Source organism: Mustela nigripes, chromosome 5 (assembly GCF_022355385.1).
Source record: "Mustela nigripes isolate SB6536 chromosome 5, MUSNIG.SB6536, whole genome shotgun sequence".
In the NCBI taxonomy this organism is placed as follows: domain Eukaryota; kingdom Metazoa; phylum Chordata; class Mammalia; order Carnivora; family Mustelidae; genus Mustela; species Mustela nigripes.
Genome location: NC_081561.1, coordinates 22950526 through 22966359, shown reverse-complemented (window position 1 = coordinate 22966359; position 15834 = coordinate 22950526). Strand labels below are relative to the sequence as shown.

The following is a 15834-nucleotide window of genomic DNA, read 5'->3' as shown; positions in this document are numbered from 1 at the left end:
ATAATTAGAATGAGAAGTGACAGAGCCTCATTTTCATCAGGGATGTCAAAATTAACAGCTAAGACACTAAAAAAAAGACAAGCTGAATTTATATATAATCCCTTTATAGTCACAATGGAAAGGAGATTTGTATATACTTATTTAATCATTTCAAATGAGAATGCTAATATCTTAGCCTACATTATGGAGGCAATAGTTAATTTATATAGGAAAAGGATGTTTTTGGCATAAATTATTTATTCACTTGGAAGAATAATTGTTGAAAGAACATACCTTACATCATATTACAAAAAAAATTGAGCAAAAGGCTAATTATAAAAAATAGAATATATAGTACTGTGTATTAGATTAAGTGATTATTGTTTGAAAACTTTGAAAGGAGCATCATTTCTTTTTTTTTTTTAAGATTTTATTTATTTATTTGACAGACAGAGATCACAAGTAGGCAGAGAGGCAGGCAGAGAGGAGGAAGCAGGCTCCCTGCTGAGCAGAGAGCCCGATGCGGGACTCGATCCCAGGACTCTGAGATCATGACCTGAGCCAAAGGCAGCGGCTTAACCCACTGAGCCACCCAGGCGCCCCGGAGCATCATTTATTTTTTAAGATTTTATTTACTTATTTGAGAGAGTGAGAGAGAGCACAAGCAGGGAGGAGAGGGAGAAGCAGGCTCCCACTAAGCAGGAAGCCTGATGCGGGGCTTGATTCCAGGACCCTAGGATTATGACCTGAGCTGAAGGCAGATGTTTAACTCATTGAGCCACCCAGGTACACCAAAAGCATCATTTCTTTTCTATGACTCAAAGCATTCAAGTGAAGTAACTTCCTGTTTACTGTTTATAATAGCAAAATCTAAGAAATCAGGTTTGGTTTTTTATTTAAGATTTTATTTGAGAGAGCAAGCTTAAGCAGTGGGAAGCGGTAGAGGGAGAAGCAGGCTCCCGACTGAGTGGGGTGCACAATTCAGGACTCAATCCCAGGACCATGACCCGAGTGGAAAGCAGATGCCGAAGTGGAAGGCAACCAACTGAGACACCCCGATGTCTAAAGAAATCAGTTTTAACTGATGTGAATGGGAACAATTAAATCACTTTTTTAAAAAGTTTACTTATTTATTTTTAAACAATCTCTACGCTCAGTGTGGAGCTTGAACTCACAATCCCAAGATCAAGAGTCGCACATTCCTCTGACAGCCTGCCAGGGGACCCACAAGTTAATTTTCTTTTTTAAGTAGGCTCCATGCCCAGCTTGGAGTTGCATGAAGGACTTGAATTCCCAGCCCTGAGATGGAGAATTGGCATGAGAGCAAGAGTGGGACACTTCATAGACGGAGCCACCCAGGCACCCTTAAACAATTCCCAATGAATGCAAGAATTAAGAACCTATTTATTAGCAATATCTTGAATTTTTTTACTTTGGCTCTCGAATTTTTCCAGAATACTAGCTCTGAGTACCTTACTTCCCTTGGGGAAATGCCAACTCAGAATCTTGTATTTATTTCAATAGACTAAACACCACCATTGCCACCGATGTCGAATATACTTGAAGCTTGCTAGACCTTGGTAATTCTGGTCTTTGTACAGTCTGTTAGACAAATGTTCCATCCAACAGCATATAAACAAGAGCAGATGAAGTAGAAGAGCTATACTAAGGAAACATACTTTTACCCTTAATATTTATTATAGTCTCTGACATGTAGCCAGACCTCAATAGATGCCATTAAATGCTGAAGAGAAGTGAAGGATAGTATCCTAACATTAGTGTCCTAGGGAGGCCCACTAACCTTTTTATGCAGTGCCAAAATAGATTCTAAATTTACATATGTATCAAAACAGGTATTCATTGTAATGGCACTGACTTAAAAGATGTTAAAAGTTGAACGTTCTGGGTTAAACCCATGCATATTAAAGATCTTTGGGAACAAGCCTGTTGGCTCAGTCAGATTATTGGTACAGTGAGAGGGCACTCAGGGTATTGTCAGGTGGAATGTCAGGTGAGAGGAGAAAGGGCGTAAGGTGTGGGTTCCCATTGAAGTGGGTTCCCAGGTGTGGGTTCTGTGAAGGGTCTTGGTATCAGAAATCGGTCCCTGTTGGTTACTGTTTCAGAGGCAGATTGGAAAAGAAAGGGGGTTAACTAGAGATTGGGTTCTTTCGGGAGCAGAAGAGAGTGTAGTAACCAGTGTGCATGGGTTGCAAAACAGGTGGTGTCTGGGGTAAGAAAGCAAGTCATTTATAGAGAGGATTGTTATGTCATTTATGGGGTGACATAAATGACATAGGAGGTGAGTTTCTTAAGGTTCTTCTGACATCTGGGGAAGTCATCCTGATTGCATGACTTTCGGAGAGACCATATTTCCTCTTAACTTTGCTCTGGCTTTATCTGTGTCTTCCCAGCCTGGTCAATGGCACGATTGCTTTTTTAGTTTTTGGTCCAATCTGATTTCCATTCTTTCAGTCCTGGATAGCTTTCTCTTGCAGCGTTCATTATTGAATTCCCACAGTGGTCCTAAATGAGTGCAATTATCTCCACTGTGTAACTGAGGAAACCGAAGTTTAGCAGGGTTATGTAAGTCGTCCAAGGCCTATCCGCCCCCATCGAGAAGCCTAGGAGGGGCTTGCTTGTGGGGTCTGCGTGACTCAGTGCCGTATGTCCCCCCGCCTTGGTAATGTGCTAGGAATGAATGCCCGAGGAACGCGCTGGCTTCTTTTTCCAATCTCTATTTAAGCCCCCCTCTTTTCCAATCTGCCTCTGCAACAGTAACCAACAGGGACCAATTTCTGATCCCAAGACCTTCACAGAATCCCGTGTTACCCTACCTAGACATTTGAGCATCTTTATTGTACAAAAACAGAATAAATGCAAGAAAGGGTCTTCTTCCTCGTGAATTTTTTGCGATTCCGATCATCACCTTCCCATAAACGCAAATGTAGCCTAAACACGGTGGGCACCTAATTAACTTAGAATGCGTGGAGTTGGCCGGGCCCCTCCCAGCACCCGCGAACCTAAATCAAAAAGTATCACGTGCTCAAGACATAGTAGGGCCCAAAGTGGCTCCCGCCGGAGGAGTGGGACCTGTGCATGTGGGGTACCTTCCCTTCAGGGGACACATTCTTAAAGGGTCTTTAACCCAGGTGGTGTGCTCTTGGCTTCCTTGAGCCACTCTGACCCGGGCATATGAAAGGGGGCTCATCCCCCGGGGCCGTCTAGGATCATGGCGACAGGGACGGGGTTGGCGAAGGAGAGGAGGTGGGCATACAGACCGCCTCCCCGTCCGAACGCGGTGTGCAAAGTCGCGGGCACCTGGGTGCCGGCGGCTGGGCAGGGACCGCGGCCCGCCCCTCCCAGGGGCGCGTGCGCGCGCGTCGCCGTGGTAACCGCGCCGCGAAAAGGCGCTGAATCACGGGCGCGCGCACGGGGCGTAGACGGGGCGCCAGAGCGGCGGGGCTCGCGTTCGCGGCTGGAGGTAAGCGCGCCGCGGTCGCCTCCGCCGGTCCCGGGTGCGGACCGGAGTCGCTGCGGCGGGGCTCTGACCGGGGGGGAGCGGCCCCTCTCGTGAGGCGGCAGCCGCGCGCGCCTGCGTGGGGGGAGCGCGTGGGGGGAGCGCGTGGGCGCGCGCGCGGCAGCGGCTGACGCGGCCGAGGAGCCGGTGCGACGGCGGGGGATGCCGCCCGCGAGCGCGGCCGGGCCGGGAATGCCCGGCGTCCGTGGGGCCGGCAGCCCGCGGGCGGAGCGACGCGAAGCGGGGGCGGCGGGGAGCGGGCCCCGCCCGAGGCACAGAGCCCGGCGCCCTGAGTTTCCGAGGTGAGTTGCTCGGGGCTCTCGCGGGCGGGCGGAGCGTCCGAGGCGCGGCGGGGGCGCGGCCGGGTCGGGCGGCGGCGGGGGCCCTCCCGTGTCTCCCGGCCCCGCGAGCGGCGATCCGTCGCCTGTGGAACCGCGTTCTCTAAACTTGGCGGAGTCCTGTTGGTGGGACGTTTGCCGGCCTCGGCGGCCTCGCCGGAACCTGCCCTTAAAACCGCTTCACGGCTTCTCTGGCTTCGCTGGGCGCTTGCTCCGCGGAGCGGGACGAATCACGGCGTCGCGGGCGGAGCGCGCCGGCCGGGGGTCGGGGGTCGTCGCTCACGGGCGAGCGGCCGCGGACGCGGCAGACGCGACGGACCCGCTCCCGGCCGGCCTCGGCCCGGCTGCTTCCACCCGCGCTGCGGGCGGCGTAGACAGCGCGGGCGTGAAAAGTCGAGGGAGTGTAGGGTCGTGGGAAAAGCGAATGGTACACAGCCGCCTTCTCAAAAGCAAAACAAAACAAAACAACAACAACCCCCCAAAACCAAAACCAAACCAAAGAACCCCCCAAAAAACAAAAACCAAAACCAAGGATTTCGGAGACGAACGTCAGTACTGATTCCTTTATTCCTGAAATGCACGTTCCGTGTCTGAGCACCGCACACTCGTCAGACAAGAAGACCACGGTCCTGGGGCCCCCTGAAGTGGTGGCAAATACAGCACCTTGTTTTGTGTCTAATATCTTACATCCCTTTTCATATAAATGAGGAAAACTGGAGATAATCGAGTCACCGAGGGAAGAGTCCTAGAGAAAGCGGAATTTTTCTGTCACCGAGACGCGGATGGGAACGTGGATCGAGGCTTTCTGCAGCCGCAGGAGACTCCTCGCACTTGGCCGCGCATAATGCCCGTGCGGGGACGTCATTTTCTTCCAGAAAAACAAAAATAATTCAGCCAAAATCTTTATGTGTTAAAAATAGTCAAAAGAGAGTTTCAGTAACTTCTCAACGTGAAAGAGTGGATTGGCTGTCAGATTTTCATGACTTTTATTTATTTTTTATTTTTATTTTATTTTATTATTTTTTAAAGATTTTATTTATTTATTTGACGGAGAGAGATTATAAGTAGACAGAGAGGCAGGCAGAGAGAGAGAGAGAGGGGGAAGCAGGCTCCCTGCTGAGCAGAGAGCCCGATGCGGGACTCAATCCCAACACCCTGAGATCATGACCTGAGCCGAAGGCAGCGGCTTAACCCACTGAGCCACCCAGGCGCCCCTTTTCTTGACTTTTAATTGTTTTGTAGCCACGCAGAGAAAACGCGTGCTCTTTAAATAAATATGCAGAACCAGGCCTGACTCTTCCATGTTGGGGTGATGTAGATTTCCAGGTCAGGTGACCTGGGTTTGGTCGTGGTCCTGCCACTCTGTGGCTCTGTCACATTTGGCAAATTCCCTAGTCTCTCTAAGCCTCATTTTCTTTATCTGTAAAATAAGGATAATAATAGGACTTACTGATAGAATTCCTCTAAGAATTAAACCGAAGTTCTATGTAGAAGGCGCTGTAACCCTTCAATAAAAGTTGTGATCATTCTTGAAATAAGTTTCTTTTCAGGAAGTATGTTCTGTCTTCAAAATAACTTGGCAGTAAAAGTAGAATTATTTTGATGTGACAAAACCTTGTCTGATTTATAATGTCAAACCATCATAAAGTACATAATTTTTCCTCATAGTATTATTAAAACAACAACAATGCTAAACATAATCACAACCTTAAAGGCATGTAATTCCAGATAAGTGTATTTAATACTACAAGGAAGAGTTTTGCTTTAGTAGGCCTAGAGTAATTAGTAATTTCTTGTTCTGTTTGTTGTGTGTTTTTTTTTTAGTCTGTATTTTTAGACACTATTCATGTGAATTCAACAGTGAGAAATTATTTTGTTTATTTCTACTAAGTGGTAAAAAGGGTTAGGTCAACATAACACCTACTTTTGCATCATTTTTCAGAATCTTTCAACAATAGATGCTTGAGTTTCAGAGCAAAGCTTCTCACAGAAATAAAAGGCAGGTAGATAAAGATACAGTATTGGAGTTTTAGCTCTGTTCCCTTCCAAATTACGTTGGTAGAATTACATTGGCAGTTAGAAAGCTTTTCTGTGTCCAAACAGCTGCATGTTCTTTTCCTGAAGTTCAAAAAAAAAGGGGGGGGGGGATTCTAGTAAACATCTATTTAATTTAAACAGTGTAGCTAGAGTAAGGGCATAATTCAGATCTCAACATGAATTTTTTAAAGGTGGATTCTTTCCATGCCATAATTGAAAGCACAAGAATTATGAGAATGGAGGAGAAATGAACAAATTAACTCCAGTTAATTTATGGAGTTAATTTGTTACCTTTGTTAATTCATAAATTTGTTATTGAATTTGTTAATTTGTTAAATCTGTTGCCACCCTCAGATTTGATGTATTCCATTTTTCCGTATGTTTCTTCATGAGGTGAGGAGCACACATTGTTCCTTTCTAGGATGAGGAGGACCCTGCTCTTCTAGGATTGTGACTAGCAGCATACCTTAGCATTTCCTTTGGCTTTTGTCCTGCCTTCTGGTCGATGTAACATACTTGTCTTTTAAAAGAGCTATCATCTTCACCATCTCTCTCAAGTGTATTTGTACTTATCAGGAAGTTGAAATATCGTCGGTTAGTTCAGTATCTTCAATTTTCTTGTCCTAAAAGACTTGAAACCTCCAAATTTTAGGTGCCCATGCTTCATATGTTGCTGGAGTAAAAAACTTCTCTAGTCATAGCCCTGAGATCCCCACTCCCTGTCATATATGTTTATGAGTCTGATGACTAACTAGTCTTCACCCTTTTGCATTGGACCTACCTGGCTGCCTCCTTCCCTTTTTAAAAGATTTTATTTATTTGACAGAGAGAGATGCAGCGAGAGAGGGAACACAAGCAGGGGGAGTGGGAGAGGGAGAAGCAGGCTTCCCGCTGAGCAGGGAGCCCAATGCGGGTCTTGATCCCAGGAACCTGGGATCATGACCTGAGCCGAAGGTGGACACCCCATGACTGAGCCACCCAGGCGCCCCACAGCCTGTTTTATCCATTGCCACACTGCACCTGCTCTTCCAAATCTGGAGAAATTTTTTGACCTTATTATTCTAGTCTTCTTCCACTCAGTTGACCAGTCACACTGGTCTGCTGCACTGCTTCTGCCTAGAAGTTTAGCTGTGTGTTAATAAAAGATCTGTTGTTGCTCTGTATGCATGTGCTCCACTTAGCCTGGGTTTGGAAGGCCCTGGGTTGTCCAAGCAGAGTCCCTGTGAGGAGGCATGCCTTGGCAGGCCAGGTTGCTTTCTAGCTCACTATGGATGCCTCGGACTTCTAGCCCCTGTGCATTAGTCTTTCTAAGCTGCAGTGACACGTGTGAGGGGCTCCGTAATATTTCATGATGTCAGTAGACATCCACCGTCTTTCCTGCCACACCAGTTTGCTGTTGCCGCAGAACAGAATAGCGCACACTCTGGGGCTTAAGACAATACCTATTTATGAGCATGAATTAGGGTCTCCCTAGACCCACAACAGGTTACCAGCAGAGCTCATTCTCATCTGGCGGCTGTGGGGAGGACCCTGCAGCCCAGCTCAGTCAGGCTGTTGGCAGAAGCAACTGGACTGAGATCCGCCTTTCCTGCCAGCCGTCCTGTGGTTACTCTCAGCTTCTGGAGGAGCTCTCAGGTTCTTTCTAGATGCTCCCTTCATCATCAGAGCCAGCAGCAGAATGTTTCTGTCGTGCTCAGTGTCTTCTCTCTGACTTCCCTTTCTGTTAGCGGAGGGAGATCACTGTTTTAAAGGCTCTAATGATAGGTTTGGATCACTCCGATGGGCTCCCTGTCTTCAAGCCAGCCGATGAGTAAGCTTCATTATATCTGCAGAATTGTCCTTGCCGGGAATCCTCATGTCCTCGTGGGAATAACACCCAGGGGTGAGGGTCATGAGGCCACCTTCGAATTTTCCTGTCACCCTTGCTGATTACTGTTTGCCTGTTTTCCTGACGGCGCACAGAGCCACAGTCAGCCTTCTGTTTCCGTCTTCACTGTGCTGCTCCTTCTTTGGTTTTGGTAGGTCTGGTAAGATCATTTGTACTTCTTTAGTCATCCTCTGTGGATTACCATTTCTCTGGAATACAGGTTATACCTCAGAAGAAGAGACTGCAGCAGGTGCAATAAGACCTCATGTTCTAGAACTCCCCTGGAGAGGAGCAGTGTGTGTTACGGGGAGTGTGTGTGTGTGTGTGTGTGTGTGTGTGTGTGTTGTGTCCTGCCTGGCCTTTCGTCTGTTGGAAGGAGGGTCCCCATGCTGGTCTGCCAGGCTCATCCTCGGCAAACCTGCCTTGTTTGTATATTCCCAGCATTGAGCGCTGGATCCATTTATAACAGGCATTAAATTAAGCTTTTTGGGGAACACTTTTTAATTCCATGGAACTTGAATATTTTGTGTTCATCGGCCTTGTATTTCATAGTATCTAATTCCTTAATTGTCCCAACTTATTTCTGGCTCTGCATTTGAAACCAGATTGTGTTCCCTCTTTCTCCTTCATTTTTTTCCCTATTGACATTATTTTGTTAGTCTTTTGAACATTCAGGTAAATCTTCCTCTCATGTGTAACATAGAGTCGCCACAATAGCATTTATTACATCATAATTCCCATCCCTTTGTGTTTGGGTTGCGTTGTTGTTGTTCCTAGTTAGTTACAGAGTGAGCCATAATAAAATGTCATTTTAGTTCCTATATTTTAGATGGTTTTTGCCTTATAATGAGTATTAGAATCTACCTTTGCTTTTTCTTCTAATTCCCCAAATATCCTTATATAGTTTTGCCTGTTTATTTTTTGCAAATGAATCTTACTTAGTACTAGAAAGCATTCTGCAGAGTTTTAATTCATACTCTATTCCTTTGCGACCGTCTTTGACATCCCTTACCCTCCTAGGGCGAACCACGTCTCACCCCGCACTCACTCTGCCATCATCTCTGTCAGTACAGCCTGTGTAATTCTGCTGAAAAAGAGACGGATTCTCTGTCCCATCTTTGTCATGCTGCTGGCCACGCCTGGGAATGGGATCTCTCACATTCGTGCCTGTCAAGCTGTGTATCTGTCTGCCCTGCACAGAGGCGCTGCTGCTTCGAGGAACTTTGCTGGTCGTCAGCAGCCTGGCCGTACTAACCCTGATGTGGGTGTTTGTTGCATTAACGCGGTGGATTTAATAACGCGGAAACATCTTCTGCTCCACTCCCACCATCTCACCAGTACGGTTCTTAGAAAGCTGACAGATGGCGCGGGGGGGGGGGGGGGGGGGGGGGTTGGTGCTTGCTCTCTGCCTGTATTTTCTCCACCTTGTTCCCTGATCTGCCCTCGGAGGGCCCCACAGAATCTGCTCTCTCCCCATTCCACACCAGTGCCCTTCCTGTGTTTAAAACCCAACACTGGCTGGATCGTGTTTCCCTTAAATCTGTTTGATCTCCTAATAGGGCGTCCTTTATCCTGTAATTGTAAGGCATTATCTCAGTTGCCAGTAAAATCCTCTGTGTTGCTTGGCAGAGGTTTTCTTGAACTTATTTTACCTTATCAGCTTCCAGTGGAGAAAGTCAGGGTGTAGACTGTGGTACTGAAACGCTGCCAAGTTTTACAGTCTCAGCTTAGCCCCTAGCTGAGTGTATTATCTACATCTCCTTCCGACTCCCTTGTTTGCTCGTGAGGATGGGGGGCCTGTGTGCCCCCGGAGACGCAGCAGCAGCACCGTGAATGGCCTGCAGGGGCTCCCTGAGTGGCGTCTTCTCCACCCCTCTCTCCAGGCCCGTGCAGGTCCGGGGTGACTCCGGGACTGTTCCTCACCTGCTGGGTCGAGGGAGACTGCTGGGAGTGAGAAAGATCAGGGCTTGCTTTTATCTTCTGTGTTCCCGACCCGTTGAAAACTTCAGGACTCATTTTAGAGAAATTGGAAACTGACTTCTTTAGCCAATTCATCCAAAATGTTTGTACACCTGTTGAGGGTCAGAATTTCTTACCTCTCAGATGGTTATGGGGAGGCTCGGCTCAGATGCTATCAAGTATATAAAATTACCTTGTGACCGTAAGCACTATTGTCAGTGGCTATTCTGTTAATGATGGTGACGATAAATACTATAAACCATTTATTTCCTTGTTAGAAGGATAGACTGATAGCTGACAGTACTCTACTTTCTTTCTTTTGCAATCATAGGGAATAAGTGAACAATTATTTGCTTAATGCCAGAAAGTTAAATTTTTATTTTTAAAATTTTTTTGGAGTTTGTATTTCTAAGTAATCTCTACGTACAACGTGGGGCTTAAGCTCATGACTCTGAGATCAAGAGTCACACACTCCACCGACTGAGCCAGCCAGGTGCCCCCAGAAAGTTAAATTCCTTTTTTTTTTTTTTTTAAGATTTTTTCTTTTTAATTTACTTGACACAGAGGGAGCGAGAGAGTGTGTGCACGTGTAAGCAGTGGAGCCACAGAGGGAGAGGGAGAAGCAGGCTCCCCGTGGAGCAGAGAGCCCAATGAGGGACTCGATCCCAGGACCCTGAGACCATGACCCAAGCTGAGGGCAGATGCCCAACCCACTGAGCCACCCAGGTGCCCCAGAAAGTTAAATTCTAAAGGAAAACCTTTTGGCTAGCTGGTCATAGACTTGCTGATAAATAGAATTAAAAATCTGAACAGTCTCCAAATGGATGAATGGTTTGCCAGATTCAGAAGTTTAGTAACGAAGAGAAGGAAAAATACTTCTCTACCCTTCAAGATCTTAAACCTAGACTAAAAATTAAATTGACAAGAGACAGATTAACAGGAGAAAAAAAATCCAGGTTTTATTACATGTGCACATGGAAGCTCAGTGATAAAACTGAGACCTGAAGAAGTGACTAAGGCTGGCAGCTTTTATATTTTTTAGACAAAGAGACAGTAAATCCTTGAGAAGTTGATAGGACAAAGAAAAACTTAACTCTGGAAGCTTTGATTAGTAAGGAATTCTAAGCAGAATTCGGGCTGAGATAGTCAACTACTAAGCAGTAACAAGAGGGGTTCATACAGCCTTCTAGGCTCTGAATTTCCTGTCTCTGGTGCTGAGGCTGTCTCCTTACCTCCCGGTTCAGAGGGGTGCCTTTCTCGTGGGAGATCTATTTCCTGCTTTCTGGGGGATGGAGAAACGTCTGAGTGTCCTGATTATACAGGCTGTCTCTTAAATAACTTTTATTTAAAATAATCAACATGACAGTCCACCCTTGGACCCTACAGTAATTCCCAGCTGTGTTCAGAATTGGACACAAAGCAGATCCGCTTTCTCTGACACACAAAGCACTGAGCCCCGGTCCCCAGCTGTCATCGAGGACTGATGGGGCTGTCCTGTACACCTGTTGGCCCACTCTTGCTAGGTGCTCGGAAGGTGCTGGTTTAATTATTATAGTGCAGGACAAAACATTTACTTGGGTAGCAGTGATGGCCCCATTAGGTAGGGATTGAATTCAGGAAGAAATAAAAGTGCTGAACAATTGAAAACTAAGCTAGTTCCATAATTGAGGGAGATTATTTAAAGCCCCATAATGTACACTCAAGGTTTTACGTGCTGGAATTTTTCTTTTTAATGTAGGAGCAGAGTCTGCAAGAATATAAAACTGGTGTTATTTACAGTGTGAGGGCTGGGAGGCAATGTCTTAACTTAGCAGAGTTTAGGAAAGATGGTAAAATACTCTAGCAGCTGGCCAATGGATGCATAAATAAATATGAATATAAATGTCTTTTTACCTTTTATTTTTTACCTTTCACCTTGGCTCTGTGTTGGCATGCGGACATGACAGAAAGCCCTTGGCATCTGAAGGCCAGAGTTCCTCTCTCTTCTTGCCGTGAGGAATTCGGCTTTTTTTACCCCTACACTTAGAAAATGCTCTCTGCTCTTGGTACTCATGGGTTAGGACAAGGGGGCAAATTGCAGGAAGCCTGTCTTTTGAGAAGTACAAAGGATGGTGTTCCAGGTTGGACTGTGTCCCCCCAAAAGATAGGGTGAAGAGTTCACCTCTCTCCCGGTGGAATGTGACCTTATTTGCAAACAGAGCCTTTGCAGAGGTCATGGAGTTCAGATGAGGTCAGCAGGGTGGGCCCTTACTCCCTCGCACTGATGTCCCTGTAAGGGAGATGTGGATGTAAGTGCGTTAAGGCACAGGGAGGACACCATGGGACAACAGAGGCAGAGCCAGGAGTGATGTCACTGTAAGCCAAGGGATGGGAGGGACTGCCACCCAGCACCGGGAGCTGGTGGGGAGCAAGGAAGGATTCTGCCCGGGCTCCGATTTCAGACTGCTGGAACGGCGTCTGAAATCCTCTAGAACGGCGATGGGACGGATTTCTCTTGCTTTAAGGCACCTAGTTTGTTGCATGTTATTACAGCAGCCCCAGGAAACTGACACAGACGGTGAAACGCAAGGATCGTATTAAAGAAGTACGTACTTTCAGGGCGCCTGGGTGGCTCAGTGGGTTAAGCCGCTGTCTTCGGCTCAGGTCATGATCTCAGGGTCCTGGGATCGAGTCCCGCATCGGGCTCTCTGCTTGGCAGGGAGCCTGCTTCCTCCTCTCTCTCTCTGCCTGCCTCTGTGCCTCTATGCCTACTTGTGATCTCTGTCAAATAAATAAATAAAATCTTAAAAAAAAAAAAAAAAAAAGAAGTACGTACTTTCTTGAGTACCTAATGGGGACATAGAAATAAGAAGTGTTCTGGACCTTGGCTTTTAATAACAGCCTGCGGGGTGATTTTACATTTCGTAAGTTCTGTATGAATCATATATGATGTATTAGAATTAAACAATTTAAAGAAGAGAACTCGAGGCTAGGAGATAGGAAAAGAGAAGGTTACTTTAAAAAATTATTGCTTTGAAAGCAAAAAAATAAAAAATGAAAATGCATGACATTTGCAACCAGTGCTTCCTGTAGAACAAGTTAGATTTTATAAAGACAACAATCTGCTAATTTATCTATGTAGGAAGTTTAGGTTTTTAGGAAGCTGGATGCCACTGTATGGTGTTTTCATTGCTTATGTTACCGATGCCTTCTAGCATGCCTGTCCCCCCCTCCCACTATTCTGGTGAACTTTTATGCTGTTTTTCGTGGTTTTTAAGACATTTTTAAAAAAGATTTTTATTTATTTATTTGACAGAGATTACAAGTAGGCAGAGCTCACAAGAGAGAGGAAGGGAAGCAGGCTCCCCGCTGAGCACAGAGCCCAATGTGGGGCACAATCCCAAGACCCTGAGATCATGACCTGAGCTGAAGGCAGAGGCTTTAACCCACTGAGCCACCCAGGCGCCTCTATTTAAGACATTTTGAATAGTGAGTATAAATGACCCACCCAATTAAATGTTCCTCTTCTATGTCATCTGTGGGTTTTAACTAATAGTTTGTCAGATAATTTTATGGATTTTTTAAAATTTTACAGAGAGCAAGCACAAGCAGGGGGAGCAATAGGCAGAGGCAGAGGGAGAAGCAGATTCCCCCCTGAGCAGGGAGCCCAATGCAGGACTCAATCCCAGGACCGTGGGATCATGACCTGAGTTGAAGGCAGATGCTTAACTGACTGAGCCATCCAGGCACCCCAGTTTTATGTATTTTAAGACCATGACATTGGTCCCTGAACTGGAACGAGCAGATAACATTGCTGGAAGTAGTGGCCTTTTGCTCTAGTCACAGAGTAGCCAGAATTACCATGGTCCTGGATGGAAACCCCAGTTTTCAGGCTATATATCCTGTTGGCATCTTAGTTCTGCCAGGACCACAGCTCCTGACTTAGGAAGGCCCTTTGCTGTGGATCCCTCCCTGTATCATTGAGTCCTTCATCATGATCTGTTTATCAGGCAATGATCATGTCTGCAGGAAGGTGGGAGGGAAGGAAATACGTTCACGCAGACCTGACCGCCCGCCCTCCTAATTTATCCTCACACCCTTCCGTCTGTGGCTATGACTGAGCTCTAAATCCCCAGCAGACATTTTGAGCAGGAAGTCACTACGGCCAGCTGGCAGGGGCCTCTCTCGGTGCATTTCTCCACCACGCACGTAGGGTATCCTTTCATAGCCTGTCACCCTGTCATGCCTATGGCATTCTTTCCATCTAGCAGCCTCCTAACAGTAGCCAGCTAAAGAGAAGAGAAAGTCCTCTTTTGTCACTGAAGATACATCGCTGTTAGATTATAGAAAATTTAGAAAACAGAAAAGTAGAAAGAAGAGAGAGACAATTGCATTCTGCTCTCCTGCCCTGCGCTCATGAATTGGTCATTGCTTCCCTTCTGAAGTGCTCTCCATCTGTAATTTCTAGAAATCCCCTTTATTGCCTTCCTGAAAATCAGAACTTTTATCTTAGAAGCTTCCTAGAGCCTCTTTTTTTCTTCCTCTGGAATCTCTCTTATTCTCTATAAGTCCGCATGGTTTGCTAAGACTAATTGTACCGTCAAACCTGAAGACTCTGTGTATCTTGGGACGAACTCTATCTGGGCCTCCCACTGGAATATAAACTTGAGGGAACTGGATCGGCAGAGCCTAGAATACTGCCTTGTGTATGGAGGTGCACAATACACTTTTGAAAATTCTATTTTTACAGACTTTTTATTTGACAGAGAGAAAGAAAGAGAGCACAAGCAGGGGGCGTGGCAGAGGGAGAGAAGCAGGCTCCTCACTGAGCAGAGAGCCTGATACGGTGCTCGATCCCAGGAGCCTGAGATCATGACCTGAGCTGAAGGCAGACGCTTAACCAACTGCTCACCCATGTGCCCCGATACACTTTCTTTTAAATAAAAGCTACATTGAGATATAATTTACATACCACGAAATTCACTCTTTCAAAGTATATTATCAGTAGTTTCTATATGTTCCCAGATATATACAGCTCACCCTAATTTCAGAAATCTTCATCACCTCATTAAAAAAAACCTCGGATCCAGTAAGCAGTCCCTCCTATCAGTCCCTGGTCCCACTGATTTACTATCTATTTGTATGGATTTGCCTGTTCTGGACACTTGATACAAACGAGATCACATGGTATGTGTGAGACCTCTTGTGACTGGCTGTTTGCACTTGACACAGTGTTGTTAGGATTCATCCTCCTGTCTCTTTATTGCCTGCAACATTCCCTTGTCTGGATATACCACTGGATACCACATTCTGTTTACCCATTCTTTCTTTTAAGATTTTATTTGTCTAAGAGTGTGTGAAGGGGGGTGGGAGTACAGAGGGAGAGAGAGACAGAGAGAGTCTTGAGCCGACTCCCTGCTGAGCACAGAGCTCCCCCCACCCCGCCCCCGTGGGACTCGATCTCCTGACCCTGAGATCATGACCGGAGCCAAAACCAGGAGTGACCAGCTTAACCAACTGCCCCTGTCTATCCATCCTTGAGTTGTGCACACTTGGGTGATTTCTACTTTCTGGTTACTGTGAATAACGCTACTATGAACATTCCTGCACAGTTTTTTTTGTGGGCATATATTTCCAATTCTGTCGGGAGCCAGTACAGGAGGCCCACTATAAGAGCTGTAAGGGACTGAATATGATTGGCTGTTCATTTAGGTCCACTCACGCGGGAGGTGCATGTGCACTGCATGAACACAGCATGGCCATGTATGGTTATGTTTGGTGATCATGCTCTGATTGGTTAACACTGCCTGCATAAAAACCCATGCGCCCGGGGTTAGAGGAGGAGGAAGAAAAAGCGAATAATAAAAAAGGTTTGCCGCTACGTGAGTCTCCGAGTCATTCTTGCTGGCGAGAGCGACAAGTGATGCCGAAACCCGGGAATCTCATCGTGAGAGACGCACGGAGTTGGCGACGATCAGGTAAAGAGTGCACCTATTTCTGTCTAGTGACAGGGAAAGTTCCTCAAGTCGAGGACGAGCATAGAAAGCTTTCCGGTATGGGAAACGAGATGGCCACATATAAAATGCTGGGGCCGCTTTCTGATATCCTTAAAGCAATTGGTACTCCTTTAAAAAATAAAACAGCTCGTTTGTTTTTGA

The 15834-nt window shown here is 46.3% G+C and overlaps 1 protein-coding gene across 7 annotated transcripts in view; it reads left to right on the top strand.

Annotated features, from left to right (window-relative positions):
* The first annotated feature begins 3379 nt into the window (after nucleotides 1–3379).
* KIAA0319 (KIAA0319 ortholog) overlaps nucleotides 3380–15834 on the top strand; it is an 89573-nt gene continuing 77118 nt past the window's right edge. For 3 of the 7 annotated variants that reach the window (XM_059399555.1, XM_059399559.1, XM_059399553.1), the window contains exon 1: nucleotides 15511–15654. The gene's annotated coding sequence lies outside the window, so the exon portion shown is untranslated. Of the gene's footprint in view, nucleotides 3461–3708; nucleotides 3799–15510; nucleotides 15655–15834 lie in introns of those variants that run through there. The other 4 variants (XM_059399556.1, XM_059399557.1, XM_059399558.1 and 1 more) reach the window with 4 other exon arrangements.